We start from the raw sequence: 9,768 nt of genomic DNA on the forward strand, positions 1-9,768 counted from the left end.
ATGATTGGTAATTTTGTTTAAAACATAGACGTCTTGTTGGTCTTTTATAAAAACGACAACATCGTCAGCAGATAAAACCATCTTTCTACTAAAACCGGGGAAAACCAGACCTTGAACACTTGGACGTATTTTCTGGAGGAGGGGTTCCAGGGAGAGTGCGTAGAGCATCCCCGAGAGAGCACAGCCCTGTCGAACGCTTCTACACACTCTAAAATGAGCACACAGGCTACCATTGATCTTCAGCACACTCTCAATATTATTGTACATCACCTGGATCTTGGCTATAAAACCAGCGCCGAACCCAAACCTCTCCATGGTTTCCCAGAGGAAGTGGTCAAATGCCTTTTCTTGATCTAATGCGATCAAGGCCGTATTCAAACCCAATGAACCGGAGACCTCCAAAACATCCCGAATTAGGTAGATGTTATCTACCATGGACCTGCTGGGAACGCAGTAGGTCTGGTCCCGGTGGATGACCTGTTCCATTGCTCCTCTCATCCTGCTTGCAAGGGCCTTGGATAGGATTTTGTAATCCGTGCACAGAAGAGACACGGGACGTCAGTTCTTTATGTCCTGCAAAATGCCTTTTTTTGGCAGGAGTGTGATGACTGCCCTGCGGCATGACAGCGGGAGCAAACCAGTGGTCAGGCTTTCATTGAAAACATCCAGCAGGTCCCCTGCTAAGATGTCCCAGTATGCCTTGTAAAACTCGACGGTGAACCCGTCGATGCCTGGGGCCTTCTGGCCCTGCATGCTCTGGAGGGCCGCGTGAAGCTCTTGAGCCCCCAAGGGGCGCTCTAGCTTGGTGATGGTCCCCTCAGCGACCTGAGCCAGTCCACTACAGAACTCCTCGAACAGTTCATCATTCTCCTTGTACTCGCTACGGAATAGCGAAGAGTAGAACTCCACCGCCCTCCTCCTGATCTGCCCCGGTTCACTTAACTGCTGTCCCGTGTCTGACAGTAGAGAGTGGATCAGCTTCCTCTGACCACACTTTCTCTCCAAGTTTAAGAAAAAGCTGGAAGGCGCATCCATATCCGTGATGTTCTGGATCCGGGACCTGACCAATGCGCCTTGAACTTTAGTCTCCAGCAGGTTTGCTAAAACTAGCTTTTGAGATTTGAGAGCTTCAATGTACTCTCGATTTCCTGTGGATTCACTCAAATGTTCTAATTCCACAATATTTATCTCCAGATCCTTAATAGATCTGGTGATGTCACAAGTAACATTGAGATTGTGCTGCTGACACAGCAGTTTTATTTGAACTTTACCGTGGTCCCACCACTGTTGCAGACATGTAAAATCACTCTTTCTCTGTCTAAAACCAGTCCAGAAATAACTCAGTTTCTTTAAAACTACGATCATATGTTAAAGCTGAGTTAAAATGCCAGTAAGCACTCTTAGGTAAAATGTTTCTAATAAAAACATTACCTAAAACCAGGGAATGATCCGTAAAACCTACTGGTAAAATCTGGCACGTTTTAAACACATTAAAATGTTGTTCAAAACAATAAAAACGATCAAGACGAGCTAAAGAGATTCTGTTTTCCTTAATGTGAGACCACGTGTACTGCCTGGAGCCTGCATGCATCCTTCTCCATACGTCCACCAAGCTGCATCAGAGCGTGTTGGGCGGCTGGGTGCGGCTCTGCATGATTACGGTCTAAAAACTCGTTTTCAGTACAATTAAAATCCCCACCTATAAAAACATAATCCTCAGACCCACAATCACCCAACCTTTCCCCAATTTGTTAAAAAAAAAACTTTGCTTTGACTAAAAGACACCTCCCCTTAATAACGTGTTCAACTTCTGTAGAGTTTGGGGTGAAAGCTTTAGAAAAGAGGAAGCCAACGCCCGCACTCTGGGAGGTGCCGTGGCTTAAAAAGACCTCTCCCCTCCACTCTCTACACCAGTCTGCTTCAGTTAAAAGATCACTATGAGTTTCTTGTATGTAAATTACATCAATTTCCCTTTTGGTTCAGCATTTGATAAATCAAAGCACGTTTTTCAGCCTCCCTTGCCCCGTTAAGATTCAAAGACGCTATTTTAAAAGAATCCATAATGGGTAAGAAGCTAAAAACAACATGCCAAAAAACTATAAAAAGAAATAATAATAAAGTGCTACTGTGCATCATTCTAATCAAAACTGTTTTCTTACTTTGGACATAATTTTCTTTAACCTAAAAACTTCCTGATCTGATAAACCTGACACTTCCTTGTTCCTGATGTGATGTCTTGCTGAGAAATAAAATAATCTTAAGTTAGGAAAATATGTTTCAATTTGTATTCCTCTAAATCCTTTAGTTTGCTGCAGAAATGTTCTAAAAGATTCTGCATTGTATCTAGGTTATTTACTGCTTGATTGTGACACAGAAACCTCACTGGTGTCAGAGAACCAGCTCTCAGTGTCGCTGCTATCCGACACCTCCTTTCTTTCTGCAGCCAGCTTGCTGGCCTGCTTACTGGCCTGCGCAGCAGCCACCACATTCTTCCTTTTGCTTTGTCTCTTTTTTGGAGCAGAAGCCTCCAGCTCCATCACCTCCTCTGCCTCACCTGTCTCTCCCTCCACTACAGCTCAAGAAAACGCCTCTGCACTGTTCTTTCCTGAACCGTCGACCTGTCCGTTTACCTCCACCTTTCCTTTCCCTCCCTGACCTCCACATACTAAATACCCCTCATCGCACCTCATTCCCATCTGCTCTCCCTGCAAACCGTCTCTCTCCCCCACTTCGCTTTCCCCCTCACCACCATTCACCCCATCAACACACAACACTGTGCTCCCATCCTTTTTCACACATACACTTATTTTCAAAGTTTTCTCACTATCCACTACTGGTCCCTCAAAAATACCTCCTGCCGGCTCCTCCTCCGCAGCAGCCGCAGTAGCCGCAGCTGGCTCCTCCTCAGCAGCTGTGGGCTCCCCCGCAGCAGCCCCAGCAGCAGAGGGCTCCCCCTCCGCAGCTGCAGCCTCACTCGCAGCTGCAGTCTCACCAGGTGGGGGCCCCACCTGCTCAGCAGCAGCCCCTACGGGGCCCGCCCGGCCCCATCGGGACACACCTTTACAACATGACCCTCCTGGCCACAACCAAAACACTTCATGTGAGAAGAAATTGCAAATAAAATGTAATCAAATCCATCTATCTTCACATGAAAGCGCAAATTTAGCTCTTCATCCCGCCTGTTTAGCAGCATAAACAGTGTCCTCCTATGCGAGACAACATGTTTCAATAAAGGTGATTTACACCCTGACATGATTTTTTTAATTGGTGACACCACCTTACCGTGTCGATACAGTTCTTTAATCAAAAAATCATCACTGATGAACAGAGGCACATTTGATAGTGTTACCTTAGTTGCAGGCAGTGTTAGTGGTGAAACCTGTAAAAACAGTCCATTAACAGAAATGCCTACTTCCACCAATTGTTGAGCTTGCTCCACCTTCTCAACAAACAATACGACAGCTCCACTCATTCGAGCTGCCGACTTGATGAACCCGTGTCCAATCACCTCCCCTACAGCCAAACAAACTTCCTCCACGCTGCACGGAGAGCCAGCACCCACCTTGATGCCATTTCTCCGTGTCAGCGTGGAGAAACCTCCCACACCTACCACCATGGTGCTAGCAGCTGCTAGCCACCCAGGCAGGCCTGACGGCCACGCCCCAAACGAAACCTGTGAACACTCAAACCAAGTAATCCCAAAAAACAAATAAACCAATAATATAAAAAGCACACCCAGTGAAACAGTGAAGAAAGCCAAAAGATATGAAAAAAAGGTACTTTCACTCTCACGCTCTCTCCCCTCTCCTTCATTCACACTCCTCTAACAAGAAGAAGAAGAAGGGAAAAAAAACGTGCTGAGCCCTCCGCTCCTGTGTGTTTGTGTCCTCTTCTGAGCCTGAAGATGAAATAAAACCACAACAGCTGGTACGTGATCAATGGCTGGACGCCTTGCAAGAACAAGCTTTATTAAAGTGTATTTTTTGTGATTCACAGGAAGCAGTACGCCGTCTTCACAACTCGGAGACAAATTGCAGGCGCTATGAACTGGAGCAAGGGTAAGATTTAAAGAATATGCTTTCATTCTGCGGTAAAAGGAAATGGATACGTATAGATACCATAGGATAGATACCGATCATAACTGTACATTTTGTTTTCACAGACTAAGCACGCCTCATAATGAGGCGGTGACCTATTTGCTCGGAGCAATATCTGCAAGTCCAGATTTACACGATGTTGATAAAGACGACATTGTGTGTAAGTGACTTGTTTTACTGTTTCTCCTTCCTTGTTTAATGTTACTCTGACTTGCGTTTGAATTTTATTCATACCACTCTCATTTAATTGTTTTCCAACCGCCTGTAAGACGTATTATGAGACGGTACGCAGGAGCTTTAGATATACGCAGCCAGAGAACTCATTGCTGGCGGACGCTGCCAAGAATTCATCTCGGAGTCGAGCGAGAAGAAAGAGGGTAAGACTTTATTTGGTGACTATTTTTCAGGTGCATTGATAAATGTGTTGTGTCCATATGCAGTGCATCCCATCGCATAGTACTGATTCATTGTTTTTTTTTCTACAGCTGCTGGAATCGAGGCTGAAGATGGCGTCATTGGCGGGGTCTCTGGATGGATTGTACGGCCGCCGTCATTTCGTAGGCCGGATCTCTCTGAACTCTGTGTGAAGCTGCAGTTCCGGTTAGAGGCGACGCCGAAGTACAGAGCCACGGACAGTAGGCGTCTGCACAACGGACCTGCCTCGGAAAGAACGTAGTTTTTGGATACCCATGTGTGGGCAGATCCTCGCGTTGTATATAGTTGTGTTTGTTTTAATAAAGCTCTTTCTTTGCATAAACATCTTCCTGGCAAATGTTCATTTCCTGTATAAATTCATTCATGTCCTTGATGGTAGCCTAATAATAGTGTAGTAGCCTGCATAGGATAACATGAATATACAGCATAATATGAATAAATAAATAAATAAAAAAAATAAATATATATATATATATATATATATATATATATATATATATATATATATATATATATATATATATATATATATATATATATATATATATATATATGCCAACCAATCACGAGTGATTTTACTTACGTGGTTTGATCCAATACTCAGTAAGAACATTCAAGCCTGGCCTGGCCACGTGTGGTTTTGCTGCCAATCACGAGCGATTTTACTTGTTTGAAAGTAGTGGTTTGATCCAATACTGAGTAAGTTATTCAAGCCAGACCTGGCCAGCCATGCGGGTTCGCTGCATTCATATGCTAATTAGGGCCATTAGTACAGCTGATCGCTCTCCACATACGTCATTGTCCGGTTCCGACAATTTGAGGCACTGACAAACGGCGACAAGCGCGGGTTGCAAATTGTTGTCAACTGCCGAAAATGAGGGAGATCTGCGGTAGTTTACGGGGATGAAAATGTCACTTTTCATGCAGTGTCTGAGCCTTTCAAGGTTCATTGTAGGCAAGGGTTCACCTTTATTGTTTACATTGTTTATTGAACTTCTGGCCGAGATTATCAGGACCAATTCGGATGTATTTGGAATCAATATAGGTGGTAGAAATCATGTCATCTCATTATTCACAGATGATGTACTTTTTTATATGTGCTATCCTGGTAAATCAATTCCAGCTATTCTGGAATCCATGGCTACGTTCAGTGCTTTGTCAGGATATAAAATCAATTTAGGAAAATCTGTCGCCACCTCTTTCAGCATCCCCCCAGAAAAGTTCATGTCATCTCTTTTTCCAGTGTCTATGAGAGGCTTTAAGTATCTGGGTATTTTTATTACACCTGATCTGAATAATCTTTTTCAAACTAATTACTCACCTTTAATTCAGAAGATAAAAAATTATTTAATAAAATGGGCTCCCCTGCCAACCTCTTTATTAGGAAGAAGCAATACTATAAAAATTAACATTCTTCCATGACTGAACTATTTGTATCAGAATCTTCCCTGCTATTTACCCCCTGCACACTTCAAATCACTAAATTCTCATCTATCTCGCTTTATCTGGAACAACAAACACCCAAGAGTCAGGTTTTCTATATTAACTAAGCCAAAACATCTTGGAGGTTTGTCGTTACCATCCCTGCAGCTTTACTATTGGTCAGCACAACTTAAAATCATATCAAATTGGTTTTTGAATAGAAATAACTCTTTACGGTTAGATCTGGAATCCCGCTCTTGTCTCCCCAGTAAACTTAATTTTCTCTTCTTTATAAGTGATATAGACCATCTCAGAAGTCACTTCATTGTTTATAATACTTTGCTGGCCTGCTGGCCGAGATGTGAAGAAATATCTAAATATCTCCCCCACCCTCTCTTCTTGGTCTTTGTTAACTTTGAACCCAGATTTACCGGCAGAGATTAGGTGCATTGGTTTGTCTGACTGGTCATCTAAGGGACTGTCAAATATTATGGACATACTGGACTCTGACACTGTTAAATCCTTTGAACAAATTAAAGCCAATTTCAGTATTTCTAATAGAGATTTCTATAAATACCTATGGATCTGCCATTTTTTGACTTCTCTCCTGAGGACAGGAAAATTACGCACAAAATTATCAGAGTTAGAGAATATTGTTGTCATGACCAAATCTCCTAAAGGATTCATCTCTAAGATATATAGTTTATTGTCTGGCTCTGACTCCTCAGGTTATGATGCTATGAAGCTGGTGTGGAAGCATGACCTAGGGTTGACATTTGACCTAACAGATTGGAAAGAAATCTGTAATGGGATCTTCCCCAACTGTACCTCAATCTCTATACATGAGCAGAACTTCAAATTCTTTTACCAGACTTATTATACACCTGTTCGCCTTTGGAGGATGTTTCCTGATGCTTCAGATCTTTGTCATCAATGCAAAATACATAGGGGGACATTTATCCATTTATTCTGGTCTTGCAATTGTATTCAAATTTTCTGGAAAGCGGTTCATGTGTTGATACAAGAGATCATTGGTAAACAGCTCTCACTAACTCCCTCTGTCTGTCTTTTTAATCATGCTCCAGACATGCTACTTAATGCAGATACTAAACATCTGCTTGTAATCCTCTTATTTCTGGCCAAGAAATGTATACTACTGAGATGGTCTGCACCACAGGCCCCTACAGTTGATATGTGGATATCACAAATTTCTGCTATTATCTCAGTTGAAAAATTGACCCATGACCTTCATCAAACGTCTGACAAATCCTGGAGGATCTGGAACCCACTGCAATCTTTCTTGCAGAGAATGTAAATTTTTTATTATGTTTTCTTCTCTTTTTTACATTCAGTATATCTTTCATGTGGCTGTCCAACAATTTCAACCATTGTGAACCATGCCTGGGAATGTCTGTCTGTATTTTGTGCGTGTAGGCTGTATATATCGTTTTGTTTTGTTTTATTTTATGTGGACACTGTAGTGCTGCTTGTTGATTTGGGGTGGGTTGTTATGAAAGTTATGAAAATCAATAAAAAACAAACAAACAATGTATTAGTATTATACACAGATATATTAAAAATGAAAGTGAATATGAGATTCTTACCGTAATCCAATTGTGTTAAAAAGATATCTTCAAGCTCCACACCCATGGGCTCTAAGAAATAATTAAAATATATTATAATAATGCAGACAGAATGAGGGTATTCCCCATGACTACAGCAACTGAGCGGGTGCAGGCCCGTAACATCACTTAGGGTATCACCTGACCAGTAGCATCAGACAGACCGATAGCGTCATAGAGCAATTCCCCTGCCGCAAGTTAAACACATAGCGCAAAAGGCCCCTCCAGAAGAACTGAGACACAGAAACATTACAAAATATTAATTAGAAAAGGGAATTTACTGGTGAAATCGGCGTCATGCTCTTGTTGAGACTGCGTGGATCCGGCGTTGTGATTCTGAGCATTAGTAGCGAGCCGTGCAGAACCTCCTTGTGACATGTTGCGGTTTTCAACAGTGTGTGCTTTTTTCAGCTGGGAGGTGACAGGTTTATATACATGGTTGCTGCTGAGGTGTTGAGATCTCCTTGCGTGGTTTTACCGATCTCCTCGTAGGATAAAACAGGCGTGACAGCATCGTATTGATTTTTGCTGGCAGAACCTGGACAGTTCTCGGGAGGAGCAGGTATACCAGTTTGTGTTGACGAGTGTGTTCGTTCAGATAGAGGGAGGTCTCCTCTTGTGTTTAATACCTAGCCTAGAAATGCCATGTCACGTTCGTCGAAGGGACGGTTTGTCGTTAGCTGTATGAAGTGATCTCATCACGCCCGGAACAAATTTGTTGACTGCAAGTGCGGGTTCGATATTATCCTACCTTCCTGTAACGTCCAAAACTGGAGCGGGTACTCTCTTGACATACTCCTCCCCGATAGATCTCCTGAACATCACATCGAGAAAGTAACTACCGCAATATGAAGACACTTTTTATTCTTAGCAGTATTACTGAGCGGGTCAGTAAATTACTTTAGCTAAGACCCCCGCCAATTGCTTGGAGGGAGAATGTGGTGTAAACTAATGTTATTACATTGATGTATATGTGTACTGCCACCAGGGGCAGACCATGGTCTTCTGTTGATTGAAAGCTGCATTAAGGCAGCAGAGTTAGAGTTAAGTTACTGGTGTATTCGAGCTAGACGCAAGGGAATAAAAGGGCTCCATGTGAACTCAAACCAGGCATCCTCGTGTGTATGAACCCAACACAACATGGTGTCAGAAGTGGTCCTGGTTAGTAGACACAGGTGAAAAAGTCAGTTTTGCATTTGGCTAACGACAATGGAAGAGGGAGACTCACCGGAAGCAGCCCGACCCGTAGCAGCGGCAGCAGCTCCTGTAATGGCGGCTCCACCGGCGGCAACTTTCACCATCAAACCACCGGAACCTTTCGACTTCGCAAAACCCCAAGAGTGGGAAAAGTGGATCAGACATTTTGAGCGCTTCAGAGTTGCAAGTAATCTGAATAATTTGACCGATGCTAATCAAGTGAACACGTTAGTTTACTGCATGGGAGATGAGGCTGACAACGTGCTAAGAGGACTAGACCTGACCGATGTGCAGCGCCAGCAGTATAATGCAGTCAAAAATGCATTTGATAGACATTTTCACCCCAGAAAGAATGTGATCTATGAACGTGCAAAATTTAACAAGCGAGTACAGCAGCTAGCAGAGCCAGTTGACTCGTTTATCACGGCTTTGTACGCCCTTGTGCAGAACTGTGAATATGGTGCACTTCACGATGACCTTTTAAGAGATAGACTCGTGGGTCTCAGAGATTCGTCACTGTCAGAGAGGATGCAGCTCGACAAAGACCTCACACTAACCAAAGCTATCACAATGGCGAGGCAGTCTGTTATAAGAATTATTATTCTGAAGTCACTATGGCCTCACACCACTCGGACAGAGGAGGCCTGGAGACCTGATGTCTGTGTATGAGATCCACTGTTTTCTGATTGCAAGGCCAAATGCTGCAGCTGCTGAGGGATACTGATTGTTTACGATAGACTGTCTTTGTTTTGTCTCATGGGAAGGCCACGGTGCAGTATTAGGGGAAGCCCGAAAAGCGAGGCAGGAAGAGACAGGGCAGACAGAGACTGCAGCGGAACCGTGGGGTGCGATTACTTTCCATCTATGTGAATCTCTGCTCTGTTTCTCAATAAAGTGCTGGAACGTCATACCACCGTCTCGTCATTTAGTAAAGATGGGAACTCAGTTACTATTGTTTAATATTCCACCCAAAACTCCCATAACACAGTCCGAAA

The 9,768-nt window shown here is 43.2% G+C and overlaps 1 long non-coding RNA gene across 1 annotated transcript; it reads left to right on the forward strand.

Annotated features, from left to right (window-relative positions):
• Window positions 1-4,356: 4,356 nt before the first annotated feature.
• On the forward strand, window positions 4,357-4,856 carry LOC118566082. Its single transcript, XR_004932781.1, has 2 exons — window positions 4,357-4,474; window positions 4,583-4,856. It is a non-coding gene; the product is annotated as an uncharacterized LOC118566082 (long non-coding RNA).
• Window positions 4,857-9,768: the final 4,912 nt, after the last annotated feature.

This window comes from Fundulus heteroclitus, chromosome 15 (assembly GCF_011125445.2).
Source record: "Fundulus heteroclitus isolate FHET01 chromosome 15, MU-UCD_Fhet_4.1, whole genome shotgun sequence".
Classification (NCBI taxonomy): domain Eukaryota; kingdom Metazoa; phylum Chordata; class Actinopteri; order Cyprinodontiformes; family Fundulidae; genus Fundulus; species Fundulus heteroclitus.